At 34.6% G+C, this 14,399-nt stretch overlaps 1 protein-coding gene across 1 annotated transcript in view; it reads left to right on the top strand.

The window, feature by feature from the left end:
- Positions 1–14,399, top strand: part of LOC138804428 (inactive N-acetylated-alpha-linked acidic dipeptidase-like protein 2) — a gene marked incomplete at its 3' end in the record, with an annotated part of 713,471 nt that overhangs the window by 110,934 nt on the left and 588,138 nt on the right. The gene's annotated exons all lie outside the window — the stretch shown is intronic.

Below are 14,399 nucleotides of genomic sequence, written 5' to 3'. Positions count from 1 at the left end.
GTAAATATAATTTATGGAAATAGAGATAGGTTTTGTTTGTCATATGTCCAAGGATAAGGAGACTTAAGAATTGGGAATGAAAAAGACCACAAATGGTGCAGTTGCTCATTTCTCCAGGGGCATTGCTAATAATGTTCTTGTATAAAAACATACTGGGATTTAAGCAGATTTTATGCATTCCATTTTAGGAACAGAATTATTCCAGTTTTAGGAATGTTTAAGAGGACTTCTGATTAATCAACTAGCACCATCTACTTGTACCTCTTTATTTTTATGTTTTGAAACTATAATGAATTAAGGTATGAAGGTCCAAATGAAAATTCTAGAGTTTCCCATCTAGGTACTGTTGCTTCAGATTTTAGAGTTTGTATGTCTACCAGTTGCCCACCTTATTGAAAATGAAAGACTCATTAATACTTAAGAGAGCTCATTCTAAAGTCATTTTTCTTTATTGGATTTAATTTATGCTTTCAAGCAATTTTCTGTAGCAGCAATGATATTTAAGTAAAGATTGATAAACCTTAAAAGGAACAGATAGATATAAAATTAACAAAAAGAAAATTAGAAATATTTCTTTGAAGAAGAAATGAGGAAAAAATAAACAAAAATAGTGAAGCTTGTTGGTAATAACAGAGCCAATGTATTTAATCATTTTTCCTTAGATCAGGATATACTTGTCCTTTTTATTTTTACTTATTATACTGGATTTGTTAAAGTTCTAGTCAGTATAAGTAGCATTCTCCAAAAAACTTGTTTTATTCTTGTTAATCTTCTCCAATGTTAATAGGGATCTGGGTAATAGAAGTCATTTGAGTATTGTTTTCTATAGTGACTATCCTTATATTGCCAAACACACTCACAAACACATACATATACATACACACACACTCCCACACACTCCCACACACTAATTAGGTTTCACTGTAAGTTTTGAATTGCAAAGGACATACCCTTTGATTTTACTTACCTTATTTTATACATGAGGAAATTCAGGTTGAAACGAGAGAAAAGCTTTCCTCAAAGCCTGCACAAATGAGTTATTTTAGAATACAATCAGCTTTCCTAATCTGTAGACCAGAGTCCCGACACTGAATTCTGTGGCAAGTTAATGGAAATCTGAACCAGAATCTTGATGGGTTTTCACTTCATAATCTTATCAACATAAACAGTACAAAATTTCACCTTTCAAATCTTTGTACAAAAGTAAATTCTAAATGTTGGAATAGATTCTGCCAAAAGGCCTAGCATGGCCAACATTTCAGAAGATAGGACCACTCCGGTTTGGTCAGAATATGTCTCATATTTGAGGAAGCACACATAAGTTTTATTAAGAATGCCCTGCTCCTTTCTCAGCAAAGCTTATATTTTAATCTTTCTTCATCTATGAGTTATGGCCAAAAAATCTTTTGGAGCCCTGCTGATCTAATGTATGTTTGTTAGCAACAATAAGGAATAATGATCTGCTTGAACTGTGGTAGTGTGTGTGTGTGTGTGTGTGTGTGTGTGTGTGTGTGTGTGTGTGTGTGTGTGTGTGTGTGTGTGTGTGTGTGTGTGTGTGTGTGTGTGTGTGTGTGGCTCAACTGGTAAAGCACCAGCCTACCAAACCTCAAGGCCCTGAGTTCAAATCCCATTACCATTAAGGAAAAAACTGAAAAGAATAATCATCTAGTGAGAGAAGTAAGATCAGATTTTTAGGTAACCACTCTACTACCTAAGCCATGCCACCAATCCATTAAACCATTTTCAACCTGTTGAACTATTGAACTTTAATAAGATCATCTAATATAGAGTTCATTCTTCCTGAGAAAGATAATTAAAGGTGTTAAACTTGGGGAGACTATAAATGACTAAAATATTCATTTACTTTTTAACAAAATGTGGACACAATAATTGCTGAGCTTCTAGTGTTTAAAGAACATAGCACATATTTCAGGATTGAAACAATATATGAAGGCAATTTGCTCTGTTTTTCATGTAGAAATTGAATTCAAATACAGCATATTTTTCCTGTCTGTAGGTCTTGTGTTATAAAAATTGTCTAAAATTAAGCTTGCTTTATTAGCAGTTAAAAGAATTATAGCAGTTAATTGGAGAAAATTACATTTTTGAAAGGTGAATGTATTGGTTTCTTCTACAACGTTCTAGTTTTAGAATTGTTGCTCCATATGGACATTCTATTCTTTCCTAAGAAATCTTAATCTTGACATTCACTATATTTGAAATAAAATTAGATGTAAGAGTAAATAAATTTATAACAAAATTAGATTTTCTGTAGTCCCATTTATTGAAACAAACATATTCTATTGATGCTTCTCATAAATAGATCAGCTATTCATTCAATAACTTCTTAATTAAGGACACTGGCTTTATTATTGTGATGTTAAAACAATAAGAAAGCTTTATCAATAGTGAGGAATTTAATTGAGGGTAAGGTTTATTTATGGAATAGCAAATAGATTCAGGAGTTAAATTCTTAAGTAGTGCATGATGAGTATTCAGGTTATCATTGAATATCACTGAAAGTACATATATATAGCATTAACTAAAACATGTTCAAGATTTGGGCAGACATTTTCCAATAGTAAAGTTAGTATTGTAGACTTCATTAGATTTTGCAGGAGTTTGAAGGAATAAATTTTTATTCCAAGTGGAGAACTTCTTGTTTTAGACTTAATTACCTTTCATTGGTTTGTCAGATAGGTATATTTGAAAAACATAAAAATAGCAAATTAGCTTTTAGCTAAGAAGTCAGCTTTCACTGGAGAAATCTAGTACCTATTAAAAGTCATATAAATTACTTCTCCAGCTCACTACTCTGCCCTAAATCTAAAATATGGAATATACATAAACTTCAGCTTGTAACTCAGTTCAATTCAACATGCATTTATTGACCACATTTTATGAACCAGGTCCTTTGTTAGGTGCTGGAGAGAGAAAAAAGGTTTTAAAGAAAAAGAAATGATTCCTACCTTTGAGGAGCATTGAATTTATCCAGAAAAAATGGATTAATAAATGCATAATGCCAGAACTGTTTGGTACTACAAGGGTACTCAGTCTATACTTAGGCTGAATACCTTATACCCAATATGATCCTTTTATGAAGACTCCTAAAGATCATATAGATTTAGTGATAACAAAACATCTCTATTGGAACTTTGCCAGCCATTCAACCTCTGTCATAACTTCTTAACTCCCATTATAGATTAAGCATAGTCATATGAAGTATACAAACAAATGAGCCTATTGATCTTTTCCAAGCTCCTTACTTTTCCCTTCACATGCTATTTTTCCTCTTCTTTTCTGTTTCCTCCTCATTCATTCCCTCCCACACCCCAGAATTGAAAATCAGAACCCATAGCCATAATCAGTTATGCTTCTAAAACGAACCAGAGAAAAGTATTCATTACTTCCTAAGATGATCATCAATAATAGTTACCACTTATATTTACTTGCAGGACTCATTTACTTTCATCATTACTCATTTAATTCTTTTTGAGTTTCATTTCATTTTATTTTATCTTTAAGGACATGTACAAAGGAATTTCATTGCTGTATGTTAGTTTGTGACTTATGCTTCTTGATCAGTGTCATTCTTTTTATCATTTAAAAAATATAATCCTTAAAGTTATCCATTGATGTAGATACTATTTTTATTTTACATAGAAGGAAACTAGACTTTTGAAATGGAAAGTGTTTTGCTCAAGATGAGGCAGTGGGCCAGGAAACTAAATGCTAATTGTACTGTATCATCTTCTTGAACTTCTCAACCTTGACATAGGCATAGAATACTCTCATCCCATGTGTAGGATCAAATGCTAGGGTGGCTAAACAACTCCCGCTGTTTTGTCTAGAACGGAGGGATTTGCCCAGACAGGAGACTCTCTGTCCAAAAGTGAGCTGAGCTGGACAATTTTATTGTTCCCAAAATAGCTGCAGCTCTTAATTCTGATGCTTGACAAATGTGAATATAGGAAACTGCAATCTGATGGGTGTGGTTTGGGCTTAGATTGCATTTGAGAAGGTATGGATCGCACCTTGGAATCTGGATTTCCTATAGGCTCTTAGGTGATGCTAAATATTCCTGGTATGTTTTCACTTTGAGTGACAAAGTATCCTTGTCGAATGTGAGGGCTAATCATGGAACCTCATGGTGTAGAGAAATCAAGAGATTCTCTAGGTAATTTGCACATTAAAATTAAAGAACCCCCATTCTAGCCAACATCTCATTGGGTGTAAAATCTTTACCTGATTGTGTTTTTCTTGGTTTAAGTGAATCTTCCAAATATGTGGATAAAGCTGAAAAGATTTTTTTTGTCCTTCCAGTGTGCTGCCTCTTTGTGGAAGTACACCAAGCTTTCTTGCACGTTAACGTATTTGCCTACTTGCTTTTCCTAAAACTTTGTCATTTTCTTGGACCCAATAATTTAAGTGCAGCATGAAGTGTTTGTTTGTATGACTATTCTTAAAAAAGGAAATTATTTCATGTGAGAAAATCAGATGCTGAGTCTTCAAGAGCTCTCTAAATTCATTGACTTTGAATGGGAAAACTGTCCATTGGAAATCATTGATAAAAGGAAGCATGATAAGTTCCTCTACTACAAGAATTTATAAGGCTGCAGCAGGATGATGATGAGGGCCTGGCCAGCCAAGGATACAGAGTGAGAGTCTGTCACAATCAACAGATGGACACACAAAGAACATAATATGCAAGCTTGGGATAATACTAAATTTTTCTCTCAAAATCACTCTCCTGTCCTATCAGAAGTTCATTAATGAAATGAGATGTATTTGAATTACTCCCCATTTGCTAAGGTATCACTTGAGTACTGATAAGAACATTGTAGTTGTTACACTGTCAGTTCTACTTCTGCATTTTTACTATATGTTACTGTTTTAAGAAAATTTTACTTTAGATAATTTAATCTTCAGAAAGACCCTATGTGGTAGTATGACTATCCCCAATTTTCAAATGAAGCAACTAAGTAGGAAGATATTCATAACATGTTCAAGGTCAAAGTATTAATAATTGCTAATGGCACAATAATATTAGGCAGTTCTAACCCACTGTAAATGGTCATATTCAATATACTGCTGTGTGCTGGCTATATTTTAGTCCTATGTTTATCCATCATTGCCTCAACCACAGTTATATCTGCTTGTTCTCACTTTCAATCTGCCTTTTTCTTAAGATTAAGCCTCTTATAAAAATGAATCATGCACTTAACACCATCTTATATGGTCATATGTATATAACTTTTGACCTTTCCTGGTTGTTCTAGACCTATACTAGTTATTACAGATAAGGGAAACCATGGGACCTATGTTTCTTTGGGCCTGGCTTACTTCACTAAATATAATTTTTCCAAGTCTTTCCATTTTCTAACAAATGGGATGATGTTAAGTGAAATGAACCCGAAGATAGGGACACAAGAGGTTTTTTTCTTTTTTGTTATTGCTTTTAACATATTTTAAATGATCTATATGATTTTTTTTGTTTCTTTTGTATGTTCTTTCCTCATGGTATAATCCCTGTTTTCACTGTATTTGATGTTGGTGCTCTGCGTCTTGTATATACATTTTTCTAATTTGAGGTGGGGAAGGGAAATAACAAAATGCTGAAATAAGGATACAAGACACTATGTAGAAAATGAACTTTACAACTTGGGGGAGGGGGAGGGAAGAGTTGAGGAGGTGGGAGGGAAGGGATGATAGGGGGAAAACAAAGGAGGAGGTATCAATGCTCTATAGGAAATGTAGTCATTACCTTATTGATGTAACTGTAATCCCTCTGTACAATATTCTTACAATAAAAACATATAAAATGTCCAAAAAGAAAGAAAATGAATCATGCTTGACTCCTTATTATATATCGTCACTAATGTATACAATAAATATTTATCAAATGAAGGAACCAAGTACTGTCAAATATATATTCTACACATATCCAAAGTACCATATAAGAAAGACAAAGACAGAGGGTGGGTGGGGGGGATTGATAGCTACAAACAGTCCCCTGTTGTGACATATTCTTGGTTTGTACACAGCAAGATATGGGGACACTTACCCAGCCTTTATTGATCAACCATGCATGTGAGACAATTTCAGGTTAACTATGTTCATAAGAAACTGAAAAAGGCTTTTTAAGAAGTTCAAATGATATCACTTGGTGTAGAAATGCTTCATTACCTTTTAGGTCTTAAGGAACCAAAATAAGTCTCTTCCTAACTGGTTTTCAAGAAGTTCGTGGTTATTTGGAAGTAAGGTTACTACCCTCAGGCAATTTCAAAATGTTTAAAATTCCTGCTGTTAGTTGCTTAGATTTTTTTGTAAATTTTTTATTGTGAAAATACCGTACAGAGGGGTTACAATTACATGGGCAAGGTAATGAGTACATTTCTTATCAAGATTGTTGCCTCCTCCTTTGTTTCCCCTTTCTATCCCTTCCCATTCCTTGCTCCCCTCCCTTCCACCCCTTCTACCCCTGCCCGGCCAAAGTTGTAAAGTTCATTTTTCAACATAACGACTTGTACATCTCATTGTTGCAGCAAACTTTGGCTCAAAGCAGTAAGCTGAGTTAGTAATATGGACTCAAGTGTGGTCTGTGCTTGTGATGGGCTATGGAATGGCTTTAAATACTTCGCACAACCCTGAAATGAAGTTCTATTTGAAGCTGTATAAGCTGCAGCTCATTATCTCCTCTTAATCCTTGCTCACAATTGTTCCCACCTAGGATGCTTTTCTCTTTCTCAAGCCTGCTTGGGACATTGAAGCTCTTTCAGGAATATCTAAGGTCCCTGGCCCCATACTATGGAACTTACCCAGAGGATTTCCAGGCATCCTGACCTTTGTTAGCTCTGACCTTTGATGCTTTCACCCCTGCACAATATCTGATGCCACATTTGGGGAGTAGTTTGGCTTTTTATTAATTCCTTATTGTGTGTTCTGAGTAATTCTTGTTTCCAAACTCTTACCCTGCTTTCCTGCATGCAAGAAGTGTATAAAGCTTACCAAACCCAAAATATTGCTCACTTTAGAAAGCAACAAACACTCAGTGGATGATTCATCTGATTGGGACATTTTACTTCGCTTTCTATTGTCTTTTCTGTCAGAACTATGCCCAATGTTGTTTACTTGAGGAATTTTTCGAGCATTTTCAATCTGTTTATGAACCCATTGTACCTGGTGGAAGACTGCTTTTTCTTTTTCTTTTCATTTTGGTTTTGCTTTATTTATTTTTCTTGTAGAACATAATTCTTTGTACTTGGGGAGCTGGGGAGAAAGTATTTCTTCTTGCAATGACCAAGAAGGGCCCTTGTGCTTTTCAACAATTACTTTGAAATCAGTTAAACAGATATTTCACCAAAGCTGGGATATAATTTCTGAAATATTGAAGAGTTCTTTTGTCAAACTTTTCCTACTAAAAACTATTTAGACCTATTGCTATTAAGGTTTTTCTTTTGGGATGTTCTAAGTGTAAGGTCAGCTCCTGGATGATGAGCAGACTCCACCCTCCTCACAGCAAAGTCTCCGCCCAGTTACCTGCATTACCTAGGCAACATGCACACCTGGAAGAGGTCACATCTGCATCTGCTGAGGTCACATCTGAATTTGATGTGGCTACACCTTTCTCTGCCCATACCCTAGATAAGGCATAGCCCAGGCCCAGACGCTCTCTTTTCTAGCTCTTTTCTAGCTCTTTTCTCTCTTTCCCAGCTCTCCCAGCTCTTTCCTAGGCCTTTCCCCACCACGTGGAGGACCAAGATAGCCTAGTGCCAGTCGGAATGAATAAACCTACCCCTTACCTAAATACTACGTGTGTGGTGCTGTTCTTACTTGGCTTCGTCTTTTTAAAAACCTAACATTAAGGGTATTAATTAATATTCTTACATGTGTCATTTTTAAGGGGTAGTAGACAAGTTCCTTGCAGGATCTGGTTTGGTTTCCAGCATGAGTTTGTTATCATCAAATTTCTATTTCAATTTAATCATAATGAGGAAGATGATTAACCTTTTCACTTAGCCCATTATTGATGGAAAATTAGGTTGTAAACATAAAGTAAATAATGGATGAGGACAAATTAAGCATTCTGTGATGCCACTTTTTTTTCCCTCACACATCTTACATATGCCTAATTGACTTCCTTTATAGAATAAAATACATTACATTAGGGGCCAGGAAACAATAGGTATGTAGCACATTTCACTACTAGTAGCTTTTTGGATCAATTTGCAAACTGAAAGAATCACATTGAGAGTTTAGAAGAAAGTAGGTTGTAGTAGAACACAATAGCTGGGAGAAATGGAAGAAACTGCACCAAAAATAGATTGATATGACAGTCTGGAAAAGAACATGTGAGACTGCCTGAAGTAGAAAAAATACAGAGGAAAGAGCAGCTGTGCCGATTGCGTTTGGACAATGAGTACAATTGGGGAAAACACAAGGAAGTATCTGCTGTATATCCTAGAAGTTCCTTGTGGGGGGCAAAGAAAAGTACCCAGCTGATTTTCAGCACGGAAGTTTCTGGGGCTATAGACTAGAGGGTGTGGAATAGACTCAGAGAACTGGGGCTATAAACTAGAGGGTGTGGAATAGACTCGGAGAACTTTTATTTTTTAAACACTCCCTTAAGAGACTCAGATGATCCATTACAATGAGAATCACTGGATTTTCAGACTTCAAAAAGCCAGGCTCTGAGATAGTTTTAGAATCAAGAATTCAGGCAGATGTTTCTGTGACTAATGAAAATGAGGTAAATAGCCTGTCTACTACCACCTGTATTAGTGGTAGTGTTGTGTTTCCATTTCGAAGAGACTGGAAGTTCCGTTTAGGCTCCTCAGATTCTTAAGAACTCTCCAGTGTGTGCTTGCTCAAGCCTTTATTAGTTATGAAGAGCCACTAGACAATTTCTCTCTGTGTAATAAGGAAACTGAGTACTCTAAGTTGAGTGAGTTCTAAAGTAAAGGGTATGGGCTTTTTGTTGTTTTAAATAAAAGCTATTTGTCTTATTCCTTAAGTAAAAGTATTTTATAAAGAATGGTGAACTTAAATGCAATATTTTAATGTTATCAATCTAATAAATGGTATTAATCTGTCTAGCTGTTAGCACTAAACTTTGTAAAGCTATTTCAGAACTTACTTTAAATGATGTATTTTAGATATTATTCACACACAGCTGGTTGGGCCTCTTTTCTAAGTCTCTGATTCAGACTGATGGAAGGCCAATAATAATAATCATTTCTCAAGTGTTGATGATTTTGCCTCTTTAAACACCATTCTCTGAGAACACCCCTTCCCACCTCCACCGCTGGTCTCAAAGAATAGAATGAGAATAGATAAGGAACAATTTTATTAGTGTTTTTCATTAGGTACTTCATTTTTGTAAGAATAGTCAGAATATGAAAATTATACACATAATCATTGCACATACATTAAGATATTAATACTCTGTCCATAATAAAACATAAAAGAAAGGATCAAGTGACATAATCATTGAGAAAGTAGAACATATATTGATTTGATAAATTAAGTATCATTATCCCTCTTTTTGGCTTTTTTAAAGAAATATGTTTCATTCTGCTCTATTGTAAGAAGTTAAAATTATACAAGCAGAATGTACATGGAAAGATTAATATCTCTTATTTATTTTGTGGTGGTGGTAAATGTCAGCAACATGCATGTATTGCATTGTGATTAAGTTTTTTTTACTGATAAATGAAAGGGTTGAATTATTAGTGGATAGTCTTATAATACTTCCTCAGTTATTTAATTCATTGATTCTAAGAATTCTGTAGAATATTGTTTAACAGATGCTTTTTTCCTAAATAAAAACTCTAGCTCTATATAATATTTCTTATTTTTTAAAATCTTTATGTCAAATCTACTTACTAAATTCCTGTCAAAATTGTTATATATTTATAAAATTCCATCTGACAGGAAGAAACAAAACAATTCTTACATGATGATAAAGCCTAAGGAATTGATTTACTAAGATGTTTTCTGAGTTCCTTTGAGTTTAATAATACAAAGGAGAGCAGGTAACTGAGGGGAATTTAGCCCCTCTCTCCCTAGAGAGAAAGGACAGTGATGATAGCTGTCATATTTATAGTTACAGGGTGACTTGTGATTAACCCCACACAAAATATTACTATAACCCAATCTTCTGTAACATGTAGTTTTCACCTGGCTGGTAATATTACTTTTAATCTTTATTTCATATAGCTGAATGGAGGGAGTATTGTAAGGATCTGATTGGTTATCTGTAGTATAAATCAAATGTAACATTACGCCATATGGCCTAAAGCTATTTAGCTTTACTTTTATTTACTCAAAGTCAATTATGCCACATCTCCAAGTACACATTGGGGACTATTTTGTTGGAAGAATATCACGATGTAAGAGCCTAAAAGCTCTTGACCTTCATTTGGCATCTCCAGGCTGTTTCCATAAGTTCTTCTGGCACCACTATCTTGCAACTGTGTTTATTGCTTCAGCACATTTGTTTTGGCAGCAAAATTCTCCTAATATTGCTTTGTTAAGTGGTGCTATTTTCTATCTGAACTTAAAGAATACTTCTTCTCAAAGCATAATGGAGAATAGACAGCAACTTTGTGTGAAGTCATCTACTTGCCGACTTTCATTAAAGAGTTTTTGATCAGCTGAGGAGAAATGGGAACGAGTTTTGCTGATGAGCTCTTACTGCCTGGGTGGCTTTTATGGGATGATTTGGTGCTTCGCTTGGCATCCTTTATCCTAGCTGTCTACTCTACTCTCAGCTGGATATTTTTCTGCAGGGATATTCTGGTGTCAGTGGACATGGCTGTTGCATCAATGCAGAGTTGTTCAGAGCATTGGTTTTACTATAAGGTTTATTTTCCACCAGTCTCCGACATATAATGTATATATTCACCCTCTTTTATAATTAGGTCATGGCAAGTATAGATTAACATTAAAATCATACATGGATTAACTTTAAGAGTTACTTTGTTTCTTAGATTGAGTTGTTTTGTTTGAATGTGTTCTCAGTGCTGAGCTTGCAGGACTTTTGCCTCAGCCTCCAGCATATTGTGATTACAGATATATAATTACAGGTGTGCACACCCAAGTTCTTATAATTAATCTATTTTGATTTCAACCCTAATATCTTGACTCGGAATTTACACTATTTATTTCACTACTTGTTGCATACTCGACTTTTCTCTTTTCACATGATTCATAGATGAGGGCAGACATTTGTATATACTCTACTATTGTAGTTGAAGGGTTCACAAAATGCCTTCTAATAGACTATCACAGACTTGGTTGTGAAGAAAGAGACTAATTTTGATTTTCTCTAGTTTCACAGTTTGAGGAAATATCGTAATGGCCCTGTTTATTGGTCCCTGGACCACTTATCTTGTAAGATAAGTGATCCTCAGTAAATCTGTTTGAATTATGTAAAGGAAACTATGAGATCAAGTCTGAGAAGAGCAAAGTTAATGCACAGGTAAGCAGAAAAGAGAGCTAGATATTTTGGTGGTGTTTAAAAGTGTTGCTAAAGTTTTTTTTTTTTTTCCTGAATTCTTTTTTCCAGTCTGTCCTATAATTCAACTTGGTTGTTTATTGAGATACCTAAATATCCTTCTTAACATTTTCCCATTTTGCTTTATGGCTTACTGTCAGTGATAGTGAAAAAAGTCCCACATAATATATGCAGACAACAGAGGCCCTGAGCAAAGGTGTGGGCCCAGAGAATATTATAGAGTGCAGTGCTAAAGGTGTGCCTCCCTAGCACCCTGCAGCAGAATACACTATTTGGTTAGTGAAGACTTGTGTTATGAGTTTATTACAGATAATTATTTCAATATAAGTGAGATCATAAAAGTAAAACATGTTAAAAGCAGGGAAGATTAGTAAAAAGATGTCACCATTACAGTCAATAGGAACATTAATCAGTCACACCATGAGACAAATTCTTAGAAAAGAACACTGGCCGAAGACTGACTAGTACAGTTAGTAAAATTAATGAGCTAAATGTAGGACATACTATAAGGTGGAACTTTCTACACCAGTGGAAATATGTGGCCATTGTTGTAGGCCTTTGTAAATTGAGAAGTAAAACATTCATTAATCAAGATAAATTGTACTCATAAACTGAGATGGAACCCTTTCAATATCCACTTAAAGATAAAATACTGAAAATGAATGTATGTGTATATGCATATTTAAGTGTATTTTCACAATTTTTTATCCTTCATATTTATATTTTATGGCAATTTTCAGGAGTACCTGAGACCTCAAGCTAGATCTAGCCATGGCCTATTTTTGTAAATATTGTTTCTTTGGAACACTGTGCATTTCGTATTGTTGGTGACTGCTTTTGCAATACAATGGAAGAGTTTAGTAGTTATGACAGAGAATGTATGTTTGCAAAGCCTCAGGCATATTTATCTGTCCATTTACAGCAAAAAGTTGGCTAGCTCCTATTCTGTAAGAGTGATTTTCCTTTTTCAGGTGAGAAAATTGCTTTCAATTTAAACGTATTTGTATAATCCTCAACTTTTGAGGAACAAGCCTGAAATTTCTACAGGTAGAAAAGTAAAATTTTCTTCAGGGAAATTATCTGACACAAAATATATTTTTCTGCTCCATTTGGTTTCTCTGTCTACTAGGAATTAGCTTCTTAGAGTGCACACATTTGGGTCTGTTTGGTTTCATGATGTACTCCTAATACTTATAAATTTGTCATAAAATAGAGATTGAACAAATGAATAAATAGCACATGTCATTTGAAAAGAATGTGGATGATAGACATTAAATATGGGTAAATTATAAAATGGCACATTTCTATTCTAGTTGATTGTAAATGCTTCAGAGTTAATTGCCTTTTCTAGGATTGGATGGCATTTCTGTGCTATTAGGGAACCTAACCAAAATGAAAGTAGGCAATGATTTATAGTCTTTAGATTTAGAGGTTAAATCCTAATTCTATACTTCTACATTATTAGGGCTGAATCTTAATTAGAGTTTTGAATCTACAATAATAAAACTCATTTTTATATATCTCTCTTTTTCCTCCACTCTTTTTTTCTTGCCAGTCCTGAGGCTTGAACTTAGGGCATGAGCACTGCTCTGAGCTGGTATTTGCTCATGGCTAGTGTTCTACAACTTTAGCCACAGCGCCAGTTCTGGTTTTTTCTGAGTAGTTCATTTGAGAAAAGAGTCTCATGGACTTTCCTGCCCAGGCTGGCTTTGAATGGCGATCCTCACATCTCAGCCTTCTGAGTAGCTAGGATTACAGACCTGAGCCACCTGCACCAGCCTCCATTCTCTTTTATTCCTTTCTTACCCTCTCGATTTCATCACGGTGCTGAACTTCTTGAATAGTACAGGAAAACACCTTTAAATGTTAAAATACTTGTATTTGTGTAACTTTAGTTGTATACATATTCAATCTTTCGTTAAAAAGTGTGAAATCAATGAATACTGTGTGATTTCATGCAAGCTGATTGATACCTTATGGGGCCACAGAAATATAAAGGTCACAATTTGGTCTGGAGACATCATGAATTTACTTAAACTTTAACTATGACATTTTTATTATATTATGTTTTGAATTGAATAATAATTTAAATATCATTTCAGCTATTATAAGTAAGTATTTTACTTGTTTACACTCAACTGGTATATTTATATTATTATATTAAGCTATTATATGACTAGCTCCAAAATATAATAAAAGTGTGTCTGAAAAACACAACATTCAGAGAATTTAATACTTCAGATTCGTACTCCTTTGTATGTTTGCCAGGCAAAATGTAAATACGACCATGAAATATGAAGGCATTCTTTTCAGAATTTGTAATTACTGTAATCAATGCATATATGTTTGTCCATTTGAAAAAAAAATACTTCAAAGGAACATAAGATGTTTATTCACAATAAAGCTTCTTGAGCATTCAGGAAAAGACATTCATTTAGTGTTACATGGTTGTTTCTTCAGTGGTATCTCCCTCATAGCTAAGGACTGTGATCTTTGGCTGAGACCTAGTAAGGCATTAACATGTTTAGTTTGAGTAAGCACTTGTGGGGTTATCTCTTCATCACAAGACAAGCACTGAGAGCTGTGTCTTTTCCTACCTTTTGAAATTATCTTAGGAATGACACACTTCAGAAAACAAAAGAAATGACAAAAAGTAACCTACTTAGTTGCACAGTGGCAGTTACAATTCAATTGTGCTTTAGATTTTTACAAGTTTTATTAACTTGATGTACTCTGTTTGGTAATTAAACAAAAAGGTTAACCTTTTTGAAAAAGAAAAAGGATGTTTTAATAATGAGCATAGTGCCAGGCTTTGGTGGCTTGTGCTTGTATTCCTAGCTAGCCAGGAGGCTGAGATCTGAGGATTACAATTCAAAGTCAG

The sequence above is a fragment of the Dipodomys merriami genome, unplaced genomic scaffold, assembly GCF_024711535.1.
Source record: "Dipodomys merriami isolate MVZ:Mamm:240054 unplaced genomic scaffold, mDipMer1.0.p SCAF_363, whole genome shotgun sequence".
NCBI classification, from domain to species: domain Eukaryota; kingdom Metazoa; phylum Chordata; class Mammalia; order Rodentia; family Heteromyidae; genus Dipodomys; species Dipodomys merriami.
Note: the sequence above shows the minus strand (reverse complement) of the source record. Positions and strands in the feature narration are given on the sequence as shown.